Source organism: Limanda limanda, chromosome 15, assembly GCF_963576545.1.
Source record: "Limanda limanda chromosome 15, fLimLim1.1, whole genome shotgun sequence".
NCBI classification, from domain to species: Eukaryota; Metazoa; Chordata; class Actinopteri; order Pleuronectiformes; family Pleuronectidae; genus Limanda; species Limanda limanda.
The window spans coordinates 6,042,026-6,048,025 of record NC_083650.1 but is presented as its reverse complement, the minus strand read 5'-3'; the positions used below and the strand labels follow the sequence as shown (position 1 = coordinate 6,048,025).

Genomic DNA, 6,000 nt, shown 5'->3' with positions numbered 1-6,000 from the left:
GAAGCTGTTTTTTTTACACTGTACATCCTTAGTATTTTTACACATAAAATGTATATGATAGGGATGCACATTATTTTCCTTCTTACGGACAGCTTCAATAAAGCACTATGTCAATCTGCAGCCGTGGTGTCGACTGTTTGCTTCGTGGCTAAAATTACAATTCTTGACCCCTTGAACTTTCAGCTCGGGTGAAAATCAGGAAAACTTTTTAAGAAAAACCTTTGCATGAAAATTAAATTCAAAATGTTAAATTTGTCCTGAGGAAAAATAAACACACAGTAACAATCATTTGCCAAATGTAAATAAACTGACAATTTATTTCTCAACAATGTAAACAATGAAACTGATTGATTGATATGAAGTGTAACACAAAACTCATACAGGATGTTAACGTCTCCCTGCACATCAGCCTCAGTCAGCACAATAAATAACAGTGTAACTAACCCAGCGTGTTATTGTTTATAGCCGGAAGTGGCTTTCTGTTATTTTATTGTGAAAACAACAGTTTGATCCGTCAAACAATAAAATAACAGTTTGAAACAATAAATAACAATTGATCAAACAGCCTTTCTTTGTCCCTCCTGCTGTGAGGACACAGTGCTGCTGAGGACGCTGGGATGTGAACACAATAAATTACCATCAACATGGAGATGTTTTTTTTACACTGTAAAAAAGAAAATCTTTCTTAGAAAACCATTGCATGAAAAAGTAAATATTAGATTTGTCCTGAGGAAAACTAAACACACAGTAACAGTCAAATGAACTGACAATTTCTTACTAAAATACAAAACAAGAACAAGAAATAACAGATCCATCAATATAACATTAAAAACAACTGGATCCGCAGCCGAACAGGGGAGGAGAGGAGGAAACCAGGAAGAGAAGCTGGAGAGAGAAACACCACATCAGGAAACTGGAACCTCAACGTCTGACAACAGTTTGATCCGTCTAACATTTAAAACATCTGGATCCCAACAGAGCAGCCGAACAGCGGTGATGATGAAGAGGAGGAAACCGGGAAGAGAAGCTGGAGAGAGAAACACCACATCAGGAAACTGGAATCTCAACGTCTGACACTCACAATCAATCGTGACAAAGTACAGACTGTGTGTTTTTCAGTAAATCCAGAACAACTTACTGATTTGATTTCAGGGCCGGGTTGTCTTTAAAGAGCTCCTGCCGAGAAAAGACAAATTCATTTAGTCACAGTAAATGATAAATTATGGTAGTAACTTTTCTCTTTGGGTTACGATGGAGGGTTGATTTAAATATCATCTTAATACGTCACTTTAGCATCTTTGACCTTTTCCAGGCATTTTATTTGTGTTTCTGACATCGTTCATCGGCGGATTGTTGACATGATGTAACGCCCGAGCAAACAGTGGTGTGAGAAAGTTGTGCGAGTGTTGTGTCATTAGTGGGACGTTCCAATTAGTGTGTCCCCTCTGACACAGCCGCAGACAATCACCTCTTTCACTGGCACACTGGGATTAGGCAGTATGTGTATATGTGTGTGTGTGTGTGTGTGTGTGTGAGAGAGAGGTGGTGTTATCCAGCTGGGGTTTGGGGGTGAGGGTGTATGAATGCTGTGTATTTTCAATGTGTGTTTGGGGGGTGGATTGCCTGTTTAGATATTTCCCACCAGCAGCTCCCTATTATTTCTCTCATTCAGTCCCCCCCCCACCCCACCCCCCCTCCTGTAATGCAGCGGTGAACTCATTCACTCTCTCTCTCTCTCTCACACACACACACACACACTTCTTTCTCGGTCTCTCACACACACACGAAACCCCAACACAATATCCTATGCCTTGTTAAAGTGCTTAGTAATAACTGCATGTACATGAGAGGATAAATATAATTGACCCTGGAATTAAAAGATAAACTTAGTTTAATTAATAAAGTATTTGTATAGTCCTCGAGTTTTTACATTTAGAGATTTTCTCAGTTGTTAACACACAAAACGCGAAAATTCGGCACAATTTGCACAACCTTCACTTCACGCACCAATCGCTCGACCCAACTTGGCTCTACTTCACACTCCCTTATCTGCATTAGACTCTGACTTTCCTTCTTTACACTCTGATGTCAATTACACATCACCTTGTTGTCGAAAACACTTCCACACAATGTTCAGTTGTTGCACACACTTCTCAAGTAAAATCTCAAAGGATCAACCTACAACACACGAATACTCAAATCTCTAAACATTCAGGTCTGTTGAGCAACTTGCAATCAGGACGGCAGCATGAAAGTGCCTTGAGCCTATGTTGTGTTTGACAAACAATGGAGAACTTGGAAGATATCGACAACCAGTAATTTTTGTGAATATTTGTGTGCTTTTTTATGTTTGACTATGAAAACAGTAGGCCTACACTGAGACATTTTACAAAAGGAGAAATGAATCATTCTCCAGAGACATTGTCATTCATATGGTGTGTTCCATTTGGATGATTGTGTTTTCAATTTTGCACTTCAGTGTGCTGTAAATGCTTGGTAGTGTGCAGCAAATGGTTAGTTGTGTGTACTCAATGAATGGTATGTGTGTGTCATTTGAAAATATGGCTGTGTGTACCAAATGAAAACACGAGTTCCATTTTGTGAACAGTGAAGAGATTTGAGGGCAAAGTGTCATCTTGCAAAGGGAGTGTCAGGTTTAGCTTTTTGTGTGCAGTTTTGAGAAAGCCGTTATTGTTTTGAAAAACGTGTGTTAACATTTGTGAAAAACTGTAATACAACATTTTACCGTAGCTTTCATTTTTAAATGAACAAAATTACCCTTTTGCAGATGGAGCTACAGTCAAATCATTATAAAAAAGTGAAAAAGTGTTTTAGATCCTACTGCAAATTTTACAAAAGGTCCCAAACTAAAACATGAGTGAAGGGAGCTGAAGTTTCTACAGGGCTTCTTCTCCAGCCTGTGGATCAGGATCAGGATCAGGATCAAAACTTGATCAAATATAATCTGACCGCTCACTACTACGAGTAAAATCTCTTACAATTGTCATAACTGCTCTGATCAGCACTGTTAGACATTTTCTTAAAATACTGACACACCTCTGAACACACGTTAGACACCGTCTGTTCTCATTGATTTGTTAATACAGGCAGAACAAATCAAATTCGACTGATAGATGAATCTGGTCGGACAGAGCTCGTCCTCTTCACTGCACAAAGAGCCGAGCTGCTTCAGGGTTCCTCTCAGCCTGAGACCAGGAATCACACGTGAGCACCAGAGAGCGAGAAGCTTCGGTAACACCTCTGCTCTACATCTCAACATGAAGTGAATCCTCTTCTATTGTGTCCGTCCCGGTTTCAACAGGTTCAGAGTGTGATGAGGCTGCGGGAGTAATGTGTGTGATGAGGAGGAAGAGGAGGAGGATGGGGATGAAGGGAGCTGTGGCTCGGGGCAGAGGGAGACAGAGAGAGGTAGCTGGGGGGGGAGACAGATGCCCCTGCCCTGCTGGTCATGTTGGCAGTGCCGGGGCTGCCTGCGTGTGACAGAAGGGGGGGGGCGAACATCCCAACTCTCCTCCGCAATCTGCTCCGTGCCCCCCCCCCTCGTTGTCCTCACTCTGCCCTGTGCTGCTTCCACCGCGGGCTTTAATCCCTCTTTTTCTCCCTTTTAATAAGAAAGTCCTTCCTCCTCCATCCTCCTCTTCATCCTCCTCCTCATGTCCCTGATCACAACCTGCCCTCTGTGAACTCTTCTCTGTCCGAGCAGAGGCCCGCCGGGGGGTTTCATCTCAGACCTGGAGGCTCTGCTTAGTCTCCTGACCAGCCAACCCCCCCCACTCCCCGTCCAAGCAGCACCACAGCATGACACACAAACAGAAAGAGCCGCTCTGTGACTGGAGACACACAATACACCGGTGAGAGTCCCACACACACACACACACACACACACACACACACACACACACACACACACACACACACACACACACACACACACACACACACACACACACACACACACACACACACACACACACACACACACACACACACACACACACACACACACACACACACACACACACACACACACACACGAGGACCTGAAGGTCAGAAACAGAGCCTGTTGTTCTGAGGTTGTAAATGTTTGATGAGGGAAGAGTTGGTCGTGTGTTGCCTGACGGCTTTTAGCTCCGCGCCGCCAAACTCATCTGAGTCGCGCTGGGGAAAAATGATGATCCTCCGTCCAATCACAACCTCTGATCTACGTGTGTGTGTGGACGGAACCAAAAGCTTCAAACCTGTTTTCTCTGGAAAAGAGTTCAAAGCAGCAGTCAGAGGTTTCGTGATGACGCAGCTTATCTGATATTTTTCACTCGGCCTGTTTGTGGAGATGAGTGTGACGCCGAGTGTAGGAAGTTGTTCACCTGGGGTGAAGCACAACTTGATTGAGTGAACTTCAAAACAATTCAGCAAATATTGACCCTGTTGTTCTGAGGAAACCAAAGAAAAGACGACGCAGCAGATGATTCAAAACCTGAGTCAAACATAGTCAGATTGAGGCTCATAATTTGGACAAATGTACCCTTTATTTCCAAATATTTCTAGTAAAATAACTATATTTTATAAAAATATTTAACGTGTATATCAGTCCCCTAATTTTTTTGTATCATTATTTTATAAATTATTCTCAATTAGTCGATGCAGCACAAGGTTTAATAAAGTGAAGAACGTTCCTGGATCTTCCTCCTGATCGAGATCTGAACCTCCTGCCACTGAGTTTCGTGACTAATCTGATCAGTAGTGTTTACGTCGACAAAACTAAACACAAACTAAACACAAAGGAAACTCTGGTGTTAAACACCAACACACGTTCAGATCCAGCAGCTCGACAGTGAGGAGGGAGCGCAGCAGCCAAACAGTCGGGTCGAGGCCTCAGATGTTTAAAGCTGCTGCAGGTTGTAATCTGCACGTTTATGTAATGTAGTGACTAAAGCTTTGACCCTGACACTGACACGCACACTGACACGCGCATGTACACACACACACACACACACACACACACACACACACACACACACACACACACACACACACACACACACACACACACACACACACACACACACACACACACACACACACACACACACACACACACACACACACACACACACACACACACACACACACAGTTTGTCTGCGCTGAGAGCTGCCAACCTCTGGCCTTCTTATACAACACACACACACACAAACACACACATTTGAATTTCCATAACTCCAGACATCAGGACACTATAACTCCTCTGCACCGACCCTCACGCTACCTTGACATCTAATGTAAAGCCATGAGAACATTTTTAGAATTTTTGTGTCAATAGAGTTTTACCCGCAACATAGTACCTGGACCCCCCTCCCCCACACTAATCTACTCTCACCTTGCATACCCTGCCTCAGAGGTGTGTGTGTGTGTGTGTGTGTGTGTGATTATAGTAGCAGCCCGCCTTCCAGCAGCTAAAGCAGAAAATCCAATAACTGGCCTCTATCGACTGGCACACTCATTAATTAGGGCTTAATGCGGCTTAATGCTCGGGCACTGCCCTACACTAACACACGCATACACACACACACACTAACACACACACACACACTAACACACACACTAACACACACACACACAGTAAGCTGGCTCGCCTCTGCACGCTGCCAGGAACTGTCGAGGAAGGAAGGAAGCTTGGATGGATGGATGGATGGATGGATGGATGGATGGATGGATGGATGGATGGATGGATGGATGGATGGATGGATGGATGGATGGATGGATGGATGGATGGATGGATGGATGGATGGATGGATGGATGGATGGATGGATGGATGGACTGATGGATGGATGGATGGATGGATGGATGGATGGATGGATGGATGGATGGATGGATGGATGGATGGATGGATTGATGGATGGACTGATGGATGGATGGATGGATGGATGGATGGATGGATGGATGGATGGATGGATGGATGGATGGATGGATGGACTGATGG

General features: G+C 43.8%; 1 protein-coding gene across 1 annotated transcript in view; it reads right to left on the bottom strand.

The window, feature by feature from the left end:
- Positions 1 to 288: 288 nt before the first annotated feature.
- The window catches only part of sdccag8 (SHH signaling and ciliogenesis regulator sdccag8), a 49,122-nt gene continuing 43,410 nt past the window's right edge, over positions 289 to 6,000 (bottom strand). The window contains exons 18-19 of the mRNA XM_061087754.1: positions 1,139 to 1,176; positions 289 to 1,027 (exon numbers count right to left, since the gene is read on the bottom strand). The gene's annotated coding sequence lies outside the window, so the exon portion shown is untranslated. The remainder of the gene's footprint in view (positions 1,028 to 1,138; positions 1,177 to 6,000) is intronic.